We start from the raw sequence: 15,658 nt of genomic DNA, 5'->3' as shown, positions 1-15,658 counted from the left end.
GGCCCGGCAACAGTCCTGGCCATCTGGCTTGTTTCAGGGTGGGTTTGCACCATGCTCTGGACCCTTGCCTGGATGTTGGAATGTCATCACCTGCAACTGCTGTTCTCACTCTCACTGGACTTTCCAGCATCTCTTCCATGTGGGTTTTAGAACTGGGGCAGGTGGCAGTAGTTGTGGATGTTTTTGCTGACTGTGGTTGGGATGCCTCTATCAGGGTTCACAATATCAAGGAGACAAGTCCTTGATGTCTCTTTGGACCCCAGACCTTGAACCAGACCCCTGCCCAGGGATCCTCCTTGAAGACATACTCAGAGAGGTGTTCAGTGATATATATATGGGCATAGGAGCCTCTTCCTCAGCATGAACCAAATACTTTTCCTTCCCTTGGCCCCAGACACCCCAGATTCCTACTCTTCTTCCTTTACCAACCTCCTCAATCTCTATTCTTGTAGCCTTCACCTGCTCACACAACCTAGCTCCTTCTGCCTGGCTCAGATGCAGATCCTCATCTCTTGTAGCTTCCTGTCTTTCCTGGACAGATGACCCTTTCTTAGGTGAGAATACAGAGGAACTGCTGCATCACCCCCAAAAGATCAAGATCATTATTCATCCATCTCAGAGCTAGGCCACTTCTGACATTCAAGCACCTACGGGGTGGGGTGAGTGTCATTGGCGGGGTATAAATCAAATAAATAAATAAATAAATAAATAAATAAATAAATAAATAAATAAATAAATAAATAAATAAAATATCTTTCTGATAAAAATTTGCATGGAATGTAGCCAGTTCTTTCATGTGCCCTGACTCTTCCTCAAAGTGGAACATTTCCACCTATCTGATCCATCCCCCTCCTACTAAAGATTGATTGGACAGAATATTCAAGACATTATCAAGCTTATGTTTCAGTGATCCTCATGGCAAAGAAATCTCCTTTAATTACAATTGCTATGACCATGGAAGGTCTCCTGGGGTCTATAGAGTACTTAGGAGTACAGCAGTCATTATATATCTTAAAAGAGGTGCATCATGGACTAACCTCCATCGCATGAACAAACCTTTTTTTATTATGTGAAAGAAAAGTTTTCCCTGAAGCGCATCAAATTCTTCTTGTAGCTTTCTTCCTTCAGCCCATAAGAGTGGTGAAATGACCAAGTGCACCAAGAAGGTTGGGGTTGTGGGTAAATATGGTACTTGATACGGAGGAAGATGGTAAATAAAATTAAAATTAGCCAGCACGCCATATACACCTGATTTCTCTGTGACAAGTCCAAAATGAAGAGGAAAGCAGTTGGCATTTGACACTGTGGCTCATGTATGAAAACAGTGGCTGGTGGTTCCTGGACATACAATACCACTTGGGCAGTGACAGTGAAATCTGCCATTAGAAGACTGAAGGAATTAAAATACCAGTTGAAACATATTTTTGTGTTAGTGCTGTTTGTCTTCCAGTTTCTCAGTTCATGATATCTCTTGTCAATTAAAGGTGGTTGTGAAACTGTAAAAAAAATCTTCCTGTAAATTCAGCTGGCCATTTGAATTATTTTTAACTGACTATTTTGCTGGATTTCCTGCTTTTATATCTGTGTTTTGCATTTAATTGCTTTTATTGAGATTAACAGTAATAAAAAGAAAGAGTAGGGATATGATAGATAGATAGATAGATAGATAGATAGATAGATAGATAGATAGATAGATAGATAGATAGATAGATAGATAGATAGATAGATAGATAGATAGATAGATAGATAGATAGATAGATAGATAGATAGATAGATAGATAGATAGAATGTGAGGCTAGATCAAAGAGTAGAATTCTTTATCTCCTGCATAGCAAATTGGATACAGCAAATCAAGATTCTATTTTTGCCCACGATGCCTTGTAGCCATGGGATGGTGAGTCATACAGACTCTGTATGCCACACAAGGGATTCATCAAAGCAATAGCAAGATGTTTCTGATGAATATCTTCTCACATATATTATTGCAGAGACACATAAAATTTACTGTAAATTACTTCGAATTATCCTAGTGCTGTTTCCTGTTGTGCCCTTAGGTGAATAAGCTATGATCTTCCCTGTTTTAAAAATGAAAAACCAAAAGTATGGCCCTATCCAGATCTATAAAATATTCTAATAATAGTGTTGAAAGAAAAAAAAAAGTAGGATGGTATGCTGTTTGGGACAAAAATCAATCAGTTCAATAGGCAAAACATGTAACATATTTGTTATTGAGTGGCTGGCTAAGAGGGGTTTTAAAATTAGATGATTTGTATTTTTGTTGCTTTTAAATCTCTTTGAGTAATGTTTTTTACCTAGCATTTTTAATGAAACCTGCCCAGGCTGGCCCCACCTTGGCTGTTCCTCTGCGAGTAGACAGACCTTTCTCAGACAGTCTTTCTTTCAGTGACTGACTCGTCTGGGAGTGGTTTTCAAATGCTTTAAATCTGTTTTTTTTTTAGTTGCTCTCATTTACCACTATTAGTGTGATATTTGTTTGGTTCTTTTTAATATTTGCATACTTACTGTTTTTAGATTTTAAATATTCTCTTTTAGTGATTTGCCCTGTTTCCCTGAAAATAAGACAGGATCTTATATTAATTTTTGCTCCAAAAATGCATTAGGGCTTATTTTCAGGGGATGTCTTGTTTTTTTCATGTACAGCAATCTACATTTATTCAATTACAGTCATGTCATCTTCTTCTGGTTGCTGCACAACAGTGGAGTGTGAGGTTTCATTTATCTGGGGCTTATTTTTGGGGTAGGGCTTATATTATGAGCACCCTGAAAAATCATACTAGGGCTTATTTTCAGGTTAGGTCTTATTTTCGGGGAAACAGGGTAAGCACTTTGGGTCCTTTTAAAATATTGTAATAATTTATTATTTTAGCTTTTAACTTTGTTTCTTTTAATACTCTAAGCCACCTTGGCTTCTTTAGAGCAAGGTGGAATATGAATAGTATAAGTAACTAAACAAACAAAATAAAAATATTTATTTTTTAAGTAAATAAATATTTAAAATAAGGAAGTAAACGTTTACGTTAATAAATAAATAAATAAATTTCAGATGTCAAAGGGGGCAAGAGAATAGTAAAGTTCTTTACAGCAAGTGTTGCACCAGTAAAGATTTTCAGCTAGTAAGAAGTAGCAAGCTGCAATTTGGTAAATGGTTTTCTATGTTCATTTGCTATTAAGAGAGTACTGAAATCCCCAGTACCTTACAACAACTAAGCATCTTTTTGGTAGCTTTCATCCCACTCAATTTCTGAGATCCTGTTGCTCAGCATAACACAAATTATAGCAGGGATCGTGTTGTTGGCTCTACCTCTTCCACCATAACTCTGTTACAAATGTCATTGAAGGGAGACTGTTTACACCCTCAGAAGGTATGTGTTTTGCACAGGGACCCCTGCATGAATAGGCAGCAGAGATGGAGGAACCCTCCATAAATAGAAAACAGAGATAGAAAAAAAATTACCTTTTGGGATAGCAACATCTAGTAATGCTAGGTTTTTTTTCCTTTTCTATTTTTTAAATTACTACTCCAAGAAATGCCCTTACTAGTTTTTGGGATTCTTGCTGGTGGGAAGGGTGGTACCCAGTGGGATATAGTAGACAGAGTGATGGACTCGGACTCAGGAGACCTGGGCGTGAATTTGTGCTTGGCCACAGAAACGCATTGCAGGGGTGGCACTGGTGAAACAATTCCTTAAATATCTCATATACCTTGAAATCCCCATTAAGGTCACTGTAAGTCAGATCCTGCTTGACAGTACATAAGAGATATAACTTCTTGAGGATTTCTCACTGTAGAAGTTTGCCTTAATTTTTTTTTCTTCACAGGATGCAAAAGTTGGCAGAAACATTAAGAATGAGACTGATAATGAAATTAAGACTTAAATAATAGCATAAAGGATATGGAGAACAATCACTATGTTTATTTGTGCATTTATTTGTAATTTGTTTCATGTTTACATATTGTTGCTTACTTGACACTCAGTAAAGCAGTTCTGTTTAGTGAATTTTCCATGAGTCCCACTCTCAACCTTCCCGAATCATTTTGATCGACCACTCTTCACATCAATATACTGTGAAATCTGAGACATAGTGGTGAGGGCCTTAGCAACATACTTACTTCAGAGTTAAACTTTCAAAATAAGAGAAAACCATCTGACGCTGCAACTTGAAACTGATGTTCTGAGCATTACATGAGAGAAGGAAATGTACATTTAGGCTTGAGTGGCATTGCCAACATATAGTATAGGGAAATTAGGTGACAGACATTTAAAGCAGAGTAAAATCATCAGGCTGTCTTTTTTTAAAGATTGTTTTAGTTTACATTCAAGCTTTTCATAAGATAAATAATCTTTAAACAGTCCAAAATGCTTGGGGTGCTTTAGATGGAGTGTTCTTTGATGTTATTAAACAAATTGAATCCAGGATGAATCCATGAGGGCAGTTAGGAGAAATAAAGCTTCTGACTGCTTACAACTGTTACATGTTTAGTCTATGAGCCCAACAAAGTTCTTAGTAACTGAAGAGAAAAGGAGAGAAAGAGGGGTTGTTTTTTTATTGCAGATGGCCATGATGGTTTTAGTTAAACTGAAGTCAGCTATATCTCACATAAAGCTGAATGTCTTTATGAGTGAAATAATCTTTCACTGTGTGAGTGAAACACAGATATCAACCACAAATAATTGGAGTTGACACTTTGGCTTCTTGTAAAATAGCTGAGTTAAAACTTTCTTTCTTGAGTTCAGAATATACTGTGACTGGAAATGATAGCTTTCATTTGTTTAAAGTATAATTTAACCAAACATCTTAACCAAAATTATATAAGATCCTGGTAAAATATTACATCCAAACTATTATACAAATAGACTCATAGCAGATGCTTTACAAGAGAGGGCAAAATCCAAAGGATGACATTTATTTATTTATTTATTTATTTATTGGACTTATATACCGCCCCATAGCGCTACAAGCACTCTCCGGGCGGTTTACAATTTTAATTATAAAGGCTACACATTGCCCCCCCAGCAAGCTGGGTACTCATTTTACCGACCTCGGAAGGATGGAAGGCTGAGTCAACCTTGAGCCGGCTACCTGGGATTTGAACCCCAGGTCGTGAGCACAGTTTTAGCTGCAGTACAGCGTTTTAACCACTGCGCCACGAGGCTCTTATGACATCTTCAGCTATTTTATTTGGGATTAATCCTTTCAAGAGCAAAAGTGTGTGTTTCAAAGAACAAAATCATTTGTGTCAGAGGTGAGAAAATAGGATACAAATAAATACTCAAAACAATATCATTTATCACTTAAAGCTGCCTTTAACTAATCATGTGGGAAATATATAAGTTTAACATATTTTTCTGCCACAGCAATAGCTCATTATTTTAACAGCAAGACTAGAGCAGACATAGTTCCTTAAGTTACGCTCTCAGTGCAAAGGAATGGTGTTATATCAAACAAATTAAAAACAAGGATATGACAGTAGATAACGTTGAAAGGGTATCATTTGAAGAAGAGTTCCTTGCAGTGACATTGATTTCCTAACTCACATTTTATTCAGGGATTGAAATAATATATTTATTATGAAAAATCTAGTTTATGTTGTGTTTTGCTTGTTACATTCTAATTTGTTGTATGTTTAATAATTTAGAATGTTATTCAATTTGACATTTATGTTTCTTTCTGAAACCATCTCTCTTCTTTTTTTAAAAAATTATATTTTGTTTCTAGGCGTGGCACCTGATACGAACAGCAACATCTGGCTGCCATGAGTGTGTTCTTCTTAGTATATCCTGACATCATTCCATTACATCATTCTGATGTATTTCAGAAGGAAAGAAGTGGCTTTCACAAAACAACACATTTTATTTCTTTTTTGTTTTATGGTAGTGGCCATCAGTTCAACCCATGAGGCTCCAGTACATTGTGATAGCTGAGAAAACAAAATGTCTGCAGGAAACAAAATGGCCACCATAAGAAGAATCTACCAATGTCTTGTCCTCTGCTGCTTCCAACTCTCCAAATTAAATAAAAAGGAATTGCATTAGCGCTTATTTGTTTCTCTCTGCATTCCCTGTGGAATGATTCTGAATGATTGGTCCTTAGTCAATTCAAAGCTCTATTTACCCCTAAATAAATGAACATCTTAATGTTGACCTGCCTGTACTTTGCTACAAAGTATCTTGTGCATATGTCTTCTCATTATACAGTTTGGTAGGGAAATGGATAGTCTAACATTGTGAGTATTGATTTAGTGGGTGCTTCCATTTTCCAGAATGGAAATAATGTGAGCGCTCCAATGCTGGAAGCATTCAAGAGAAAATTAGACAGCCACCTGTCAGATCTACTTGGATTTGAATTTGCCCACTGAGCAGGGGTCTAGACTCAATGTCCTAACATGCCCCTTCCAACTCAATTATTCTATGATTCTATAACACAGCTTTTGAAGTCTTGGATTAGCATATAGTTTTGCACCTAGATGTAGCTGGATTTTGTTTTTGTTTTTTTCAGTTGTGCTCTTTTACATACAGTATAAATAATTATTTTTTTCCTCTGACAACATTTTTCTTGCTTACAAGGAATATGTTACTTCTTCATTTCCTCATGCTTCCTCACAAAGATATGGTTCCTAATTTCTCCATGGAATCTGTAGCTGCTCTAAGTTAGAACCCAGTCACTGAAATCACCATGACTTCTCACTTTTTTATATGGAGGGGAAGATATTGATTCCCAGGTCTCTGTAATCTGACATGAGTCAAAATCACTAAGAGACATGGAGTTAGCCTGCTACTGGTACGTCTCTTCTTTCCTCACAACAGAACCAAGATTTGTATTTGTTCTGCTTTTTATTAAGTAACAGCCATGTTACACTATCCATCTGATCACATGGCAATGTATTCTCAAATTATTTCCTTCTGTGGTGGTATTCTGGCTCCATCTCTTAGATAATGTGGTTGTTACTTCTTCTCTTCTGTGCGCTCCCCCTTCCACATGCCCTACTGTCAGTGGCTGGGTTTGCTTACCAAATTTCACTGGAAACCAAATGGTTTAAGAAGCCTCTTTGTTCCATTTTTTTGAAGTGTTCTGTTATGACAAAGTGATAGCAAAACATTAACAATGTGCTACAGGGTGCATTGTGCACTGGGATCAGAAGTATGTCATTTAGGATCATCTAAAGCAGATGGCTTAAGGATGAAGGAACGGCACTGATGTGATCCTCTGAAACTGACAACAACACTCCAACAAGTCGAAAAGCTTCCTCTATAAAAACAAGAAGAAATAAATGAGAAGTAAAACAAAGAGGGGAAACCATCCTCTGCCAACAAAGAAAGGGAAGTGAGATGAAACTTTAAAACCCACATTCAGCCAGCATAAGAAAACAAGGACTAAAGATGGGATTTAATAGTTTAGTATCTGAGGGGAAAAAAGAGAATGTGAGATTGAATTATCTATTTTGCTTTTCAGAGCCTGGCTTTTACTTTACCATCTAGAACATTTGAAGCAACAATTCTGAGTAAAGAACATTGTTCTCCCCTCCCCAGCTTGGAATAAAGAGACAGACACAGGTTGTTGGGTTAGAACTTGGACCACAACTTTATTAACTATTTGAACTAAAAAACCACAACCTACAAGGGGACCTACCATAGTGTGAAATTATCTCTAAATCCGGTGTAGCCTTTACATTTGGATCATTCAAGAGCAAAGTGAGTTCCTATTTCTGAATTGTGCTGTCATCTGTACAGCACATATTCAGGTGCCTAGTGATAGGGTTACCCCCCAACGCCCCAGCCCACCAAGCCTCATGACCCTAGGTGAACTGCTGTGTGGGAGGTCCCCCCATGGAGAAACCACTTCTCATCAGCAGCCCTATTGGTACCACCTGACAAGGAGACGGAATATTTTTGCATCTTGTGACTTCCATGAACTCACCCCGACTCTTCCCCTCTCACTACCCACCACTGCATGGGGCTATTTACATACCCCAATCCTGCTAACACAGCCAAAAATTTTGGCCCAAAGACCCCCCTGTAGGTACCTCATTAAAAATGCCCAAAACTGTATCACACAAATCAACCCTGTCATTTCCGTAAAATTCTGGCTGGCGAACTCATGTGTCCAGATCATAATCAATGACCAATCCAGCCTTTAATGCCCAGCTATTTCACCACACCACACATTGCACCGTCAATGCACTGAAGATCACAATCAATCTTCCAAAACCATATCTTGAGGTATGCTTGACCATATCAGACTATGGGCTAGAAATTTGTCCTGTATGGCCTGCAAGACCTCAGTCACCTGTAATATTAATGACCTGCCTGTTCTGTGTCATTTCATCCCCGGTGAACAAACAATAAAATTCAGGGGGATCCTCGCTCATACTCTGGGGTACCAGGTTCTTCAGCTGGTCCCCAAACATGCCTCCTGTCCTCCTCTCCCCTACCATTCCACATGCAGCTGAAGCATCAAGGCTTAAATTGCGGCCCCAACTGATGCGCAAAGGGTACTTCACCACCCAATGTATATACTGTGGCCACAAAAAGTTAACTCACACTAGGTGGCAACTGCCTGGAGTCCTGAAAGAGAACACAAACACTAGTGTCTACTGATAAAGAGGAATAAAATTTTTTAATGAAGACCACTTGCCTACATCCTAACTGGTCTTCCTCACATCCACAGTAAGAGCTGCTGCTGTGGATGTTGCAACCATGAGTGAGTGCTAAATTACAATCCCACAATGCCTGGCATGTGCAGCCCCCAGAAAGGGAAACTGGAACCATGTGAGGTGAGAGCCATCCTTATGGCAAAATAGATTCCTTGCCGAGGTCAACTGAACTCAACACAGGCAGATAAGGCCCTAACTGGGCAAGGTTCCTGAGATGAAAAATGTCTAAGGCTTACCACTTGACCTCTCATAATTGATCCAACTTAGATTGATGGAGATGAAACAAGACTCTGTTTACGGAGACCAATAAGTCATCCATCTATTGCTGATTTCTGAATTATCAACAATTGATGCCCTTATCAGCTTGCTAATTCTAAACGTCCCAAAATTGCACAATGTATCTCTGCTTTAAAAAATTTGACCCCATATTCTCCCGTACAGATCTCCTCTCAAACCTAACCTTACTGAATAAGTTTTTGGGGGAACATAGGGGTGGTGTTATAGGCCATGGTCTACCCAAGCCTTTGTAACAGCAAATGCAAAATATTCTGCACATGCAGTTTCATAGCTGCACTGGGAACTAGGAGCAACTGCTAAGCTGCTTGCCCTGTTGGGTTCACCCTTCCAATGCTCCATGTCTCCTATTGCAATATCTCAGGTTGAGCCTGAGCTTCCTGATCCAATGCCCTGAAATGGTAGAGCTGTTGGTGGGACTGGGCGTCACACACCTCACCATTTATGCCAAGCGTAGGGCAAACCATTCCAGGTTACCGTACAAACGGCACAATGGGAAGGCTCACCAATTGCATAATCCTCTGATATTTTGGCAGGTGTGTTTTCAGATGGCCCACAGCCATGAAGTCACATCAATTATGATGGCCGAATTGGCTGAATGTCGGCACCAAGTCATAAGGCACCCAAATTGGAACAATCTCCACTAAAGTAAAATTACTGGTGACTTCAAAGTCACTCCACTCCATCAGCCTTAGGGCCGGCCTCCATCCTTCAATGGTGGACCTTCCACACCACCTTGGGATCACCAAATATGACATCAGTACTGGCCCAATGTCGGCTCATAGACATAAGGGTCCTGATATCAGGACAATATCTACAACGACAGATCACCGGTGACTTCGGAGTCACTTTTCTCTTTCAGCCTTAAGGCCGGCCTCCATCACTCAATGGTGATGCCTCCACACCGCTGTGTGAATATGAAAAATTATGCCTATACAGGCTCAATGTCAGTTTGTAGCCATGAGGGTCCCGATATTGGGACAACCTCTAATAATGTAAGATCACAGGTGACTTCGGAGTCACTCCGCTCCTTTGGCCAAAGGGCCGGCTTCCATCACTTGATGGTGATGCCTCCACATCATCATATGAACACCAGATATAATGCCAGTACTGGCCCAATATCAACTTGTAGCCCATAGGGCTCCCAATAATGGTAAAAATCCCAAGAAGGGAATCCACAGTAACTTCAAGTCATTCCATTGGCGAAGCTGGCATTCCATGACTTGAAATAAGGGCATTTACATTGTGGTCATTTCCATGTTGTTGTGCCAAAGCCAGATGGCCAAAATTGGCCTGCATGACAGCTACAAACCATAGGACTCCCAATACTGGAAAGAAAATTCCATGAATGTATGGACCCAGGTTACTTCAGAGTCACTTGGCTCCAACAGCCCTGGGCTCAGCCTTCATCACTTGATGTGTGATTCTTCCACACCTCTGTGTGAGCACCAGATATGATGGCAGTATTCGCCTAATGTCAGCTGGTAGCCGTAGGGCTCAAAAAATCCAAGAATGGAGATTGCAGGGGACTTAGAAGTCATGGCCACTCCATCGTCCCTAAGCCAGCACTCCATCAGCCCTAAAATTCACATCCCATTAACCCAGCAGAATCAGATTAGAAAAAACTCTACACCCAAGTGCCCTCATCACTCTAGAACCATAATCAGTTAAGACTAACTAATAACTGCAACCAAATGCGCAGGTCCTATTTGTTTCCACATAAAATAGCCATCTGTGGTGCGGGTTTGTTAATCTTTCCTGGTTTTGCACAACCTTCCAGGAAAAAAACCCTGCCTGGAGCAATCAATTTGCACAAAAAAGATGTGGTGACCTACTACATCTTACTGCTCCCTCAACAGCAGCTAAAGGAATCTTAAGGCCCCTTGGCACTACTTGAAAAGTCCATGTGAACACTCTGCCCTGTGCTTCAGCATCCATTCCAACAATGAGCTGAGAAGCTCAAACACATCACTAAAGATGGAGCACACTATTGGCTCTGCCCAGATACAGTATAGTCCTTTGAATTGAAAACCTAACACTCAAAATCTGCTGGGTGAACTGGCAATAATCGAAATACTGACACAAGCTGGATTCCACTAAGTCTTTGCTGTTGCCACAGGATCTATGTAATCATCCAGTTGATGCTTCAGGTGAAGTGTAACAGAGAATATGTGGAGAATATGGCCAAACAGCCTGAAAAACTCACAACCACCATTGGATCCCAGCCGTGAAAGCCTTTGAGAACACAACTCTCAGAATCATTGTCTATTACTTTCTTGAAATCATAGATGATAGATGAATTGCTTAATGATTGGAGGAGGACTAATATTGTCCCTATCCTCTAAAAGGGAGGAACCTGGGAACCTCGGACGTCAATCCCAGGGAAAATTCTGGAACAGATTGTAAAGTAGTCACTCTGAAAACTCTTTGATAGCAATACAGTAATAACTAGAAGCCAGCATAGATTTTCCAAGAACAAATCTTGCCAGACTAATTTTATCTCACTGTTTTATTTTACCTCAGACTACCTTTACCAATCATGGCCCAGGTGGCTTCAATGGCATGGTGTGTCTTTGCTTCAGCTGGTGTGCTAGTTCCAGATGTTCCAGATCACAGACAGCTTAACCAAAGTGATACAGTCACTAGTAATTGGATTGTTGTAATGTGTTTCATCTGGAGCTGCCATTGGTGTATTAATGGAATCCCATAACAATCTTAAAATAGGTGCATTGGCTAGCTCGGTTTATGGACTAATTTCAAGGCTCCAGTCCTGATGTACAAAACCTAAAAAAATTGAAGGCAAACTTCTTTAAGCCATACATGGTTTGGGATCCAGATATTCGAATGAACATATCTCCCTGCACTCAGCTGCTTTTAGATATGCTCTTGGATATGAGGCAAGCCAGTTGTATTCCTTTGTTCTGCCACTAGAGGAAATGCACTAGGTTATGGCAGGGCTCTTCTGCCTGATAGCATCCCAACTGCTGATTTTCCTGTATTGATGGGAGGCATAGGAGAGACCAGGTTCACTTACATTTTTGGATCAGGGTAGAACATGTTAATTTAGCCTGATGTTTATGAGTGCTCAGTTGCTGTTGCAAAACAGGTTAGCAGCTGACAGTCCATTGGGTTTTTAGATGATGGGATGAAGATGCAAATGATTCTATTTCTGGTTGTTTAAACATGGTAAGAGTGGCATATAAATAGGAAAAAACAAACTTACATAACTCTAGGATGGTCAGGTACAAAGGCCACATATAAAACCACTTTCTTGAATTAATTAAAGTGCTTAATTTACACACATTAAAATGAAACATGTACAGGAGTACACTAGTCCCAGAGAGAATGTTGTCCAAGTTAAAAAAAAACTCACATAGATTCATAAGCTTTATAATTAAGCAGAAGATGGAATTTTGGCAGGTGTGATTACTCATCTCTTGAAATTGACCTTTAGGCTTGATCCTCCAGAGTTTTCATGAAAGACAGAGATTGTAGCAGTTTCTTTTTACAATAGGCAGAAGGGATGGTGTAATTGTGAAAATATTCTCCTCTCTTCTGCACACTTACTTTGGTGAATGATGATATTTCCCCAGTGTTATTCAGAATCTCTGTTTCAATACTGTGGCAATCTTTGACTTTTAAGTTTGCCTTTCAGACTACTGAGAGGTGTTTTTTGTATTACTTGATTGCTATTAATAGCTAGTTTCCTTGATCATAATTTTGGTGCAATATGGCTTTTTTTCCACAATGCCAGAAAGGAATGACATGTGGTTGAACTACAGTGTGTCATATGGAGAGGAAATTAAATTTTACTTTTAAATTTCCACAATGTTTGTGTGGTGGGCTTTTTTTTAATGAAAGAGATTTATTGGTGTTGGTTGGCATTAAATTCTGTAAAACACAGCAGTATGTAATGATGTAAATGACAGATTTTTCCAGGACAGCCTTTTTACGTCCTGGGATGATCCAGTATATTGGAAGTGCATAATATGAGCTAGATGTTAACAGAGATATAAACTTATAGCTACACATCTCCCAATAATTCTATGCATATCTACCTGAGAGTAAGGCCACTGAACTCACTGGGTCTAATTTCTGAGCAGCAGTTCATGGGATTGTACTGTAAATCAATGTCAAAATAACAACAGCATAAAACACTAATACTTACTGCAGACTGAGAGTGTTTGTCTCACAGCAGGCAGAACAGAAATTAAATGCTTTCTGGTGTATGAATTAATTAGGAGCCATAACCTCTCCTTTAATTTCACCTCAAGCTTGAGAAACACTCATTTACCGTGATTTTTCTAACCCTCCTTGTTCCCCAAGGTCAGGTAGCAAGTTCATACATATGAATAATTTTTGGATATTTAGAGCATAATCACTTTTAAGAAAATCCCCTCAAGGCCAGTTTACATACCTACTTACTTAGCAATCCTTTTTCCATAAAGGAAGAAGAGGCTGCACATCTTTCCTTCCAACTCCTAAGGTAATATGTGAAGCAAGCACTCTGCCTGAGGACCCTGTGGCAAATTATACATTAAGCCATCCTTTGGAAAGGGAATTCCTTAAGTGCTGAGAACTTCTGATTGTCACAGTAGTAGCTTTGCTTATCTCCTGTAGTTGGTAAAATAGCCTCTTTCTTTTCTGGCATGTCCTTGAAAAGTAAGTACAGGTTTCATTTGTAATTATGATTGCACATTTCAAAAAAAATCTGAAGCACTAACAAATGTCATCTTTTAATGGTGAGCTATCTTGGGCTAAATAGAGTCACTAGAAGGTCCAGTATGCCATTTGGTTTGATTCTCCCATCCAAATGGCATATGGACCTCACACTTTTTAAAAGTGTGTATTAGCTATCTGTATTATGTATAAAAAAGTTAGGCATGTGTATATGGTTTCTCAACCAACCCTTTAGGACAAGGGAAAGAAAAGATTTTAAAAAGTGATGCAGTACTTTTTCCAGTCTGAAAAAGAAAACCACTTCCTCAGAGTCAGTATTTAATTAGCCAATATCCTAAAGTGGTTTTCTTATTAAGCCACTTCAAGATATTGGCAAATGAAAAGTGGAAGGCATTTGGTTTGTTTCCAGTGATCACACATGCTGGAAATACACCAAAAGAGAGTGATACAACAAAAAGTAGAAGCCCCTGAAAGGAGCCAGAAATGTGTAAGTATGACCACTCTGGGGGCAAAATGGTTTATTCCAGCAAAGATGTCATCTGATCACTGTCTTTTAGGAGCAAACCAGCTCGTCCCTACAGATGACCAAACAGTAGGCTAAATGCCAGTGTAGTCAGGCTCTTATTCATGATATTGGACAAAAATAGAGAGATTGGTTCATCCCACCTCAGGTCTTTCAGTGTTTAAGCCTGAGTTTGAATAATTCTGTAAGCTGCTCTGTAGCTCAATTTTACACCTGCATGAAGGTCAGTAAAAATATCTGTCTCCACACTAGGAGCAGCAGAACTATTAGAACTCTACAGAGGGAGGCCAGTTCAATGTCAATTTGTGGTTGGGGAATTTTACAAAATTCACACATTTCTTTATACCAGTACTTTCCAACCTTGTGCCCCTAGGTGTTATTGGACTACAACTCCCAGAAATCCTGACCAGCACAGCTAGTGGTGAAGGCTTCTGGGAATTTTACTTCAAGAATATCTAGGTATCCAAGTTTGGGAACCACTGCTTTATACACATGATAAAGATCTGAACACATAAGAAAGTGACAGTGATAAATCTTCCGAGCTCCAATTTGAACAAGAACACGCTGCTCTAATCATCAGCGAGACCGTCTTAATAACACTGATAATACTTGCCTTAAAAATAAAGACAGACACAATGTGCTTGTTCTGATTTAGACATGGATCATTTCTTTAAGTAATTAATTACTAATTAAGGAATTATTGCATTGCAGCATGTGGCACTAATAAAATTACTGGAGGGTTTGAGCAAATTCTTTAAGAAAGTAATTCTTATTAGTTATAGTCAAAATTATTTGTTACTTTAATTAATCCTTGGCTAGACATTAATTAGTCTCAAAGTAGTTTTATGGCTGTACACTTGAACCTAATTGTGCAATTAATAACAAATGAGTCACTCTTAGTTAGGGTGATATTACTTTCGGAAAAGGAAGCCCAGAGTATTCCATCTTTACACGCTGTAAAATTAAACAAAACAAACAGTTCTGTGTCCTTGAAATATGACAGAACAGACCGCAAACTTTTTTCCCTTCTTCTGAAAAAGTTCATTTCGCATCATACCTGTGAAACGGTGGCTGTCAGCACTCAAAAGCCCCATCCAACATGAACCTACCTTCAGGGATTTTGAAAGTTTTAGACCTAAAATATAAAAGGGTTTATGGTTGAAGCTACTGTTATAGACCTTTCTTTGTATGATGGCATCATTGAATACCTTTATGGGGAATATGCCCCTTTTTCTGAGTTATCATCTCTTGATATTCATGTCTTGGAATGACAATCAATGACCAAAATCCAATTGAATAAAAGTGCTGACTAGAGATGGGCATGAACAGCCAGTTCAGTGGTTTGTGGCAATTCATTTAGTATCCAAACAGGTATTTGGTCCTTCAAAGCCCCAACTCCTTTGCTGGGCAACCACTCAGAGGCAGCAACCTGGCTTCCCTGTCCCACATCCTCCAGGTGCTGCCTCTGAGTGGACACTCATTGGAAG

At 39.2% G+C, this 15,658-nt stretch overlaps 1 pseudogene across 1 annotated transcript; it reads left to right on the top strand.

Annotated features, from left to right (window-relative positions):
• Positions 1–1,145: 1,145 nt before the first annotated feature.
• Positions 1,146–2,126, top strand: LOC144587828 (large ribosomal subunit protein eL43 pseudogene; annotated as a pseudogene). The gene has a single exon (XR_013542997.1). The product of XR_013542997.1 is annotated as a large ribosomal subunit protein eL43 pseudogene (transcript).
• Positions 2,127–15,658: the final 13,532 nt, after the last annotated feature.

This window comes from Pogona vitticeps, chromosome 3, assembly GCF_051106095.1.
Source record: "Pogona vitticeps strain Pit_001003342236 chromosome 3, PviZW2.1, whole genome shotgun sequence".
Classification (NCBI taxonomy): domain Eukaryota; kingdom Metazoa; phylum Chordata; class Lepidosauria; order Squamata; family Agamidae; genus Pogona; species Pogona vitticeps.
The sequence above is the reverse complement of the archived record's forward strand: the minus strand, read 5'-3'. Positions and strand labels throughout refer to the sequence as shown.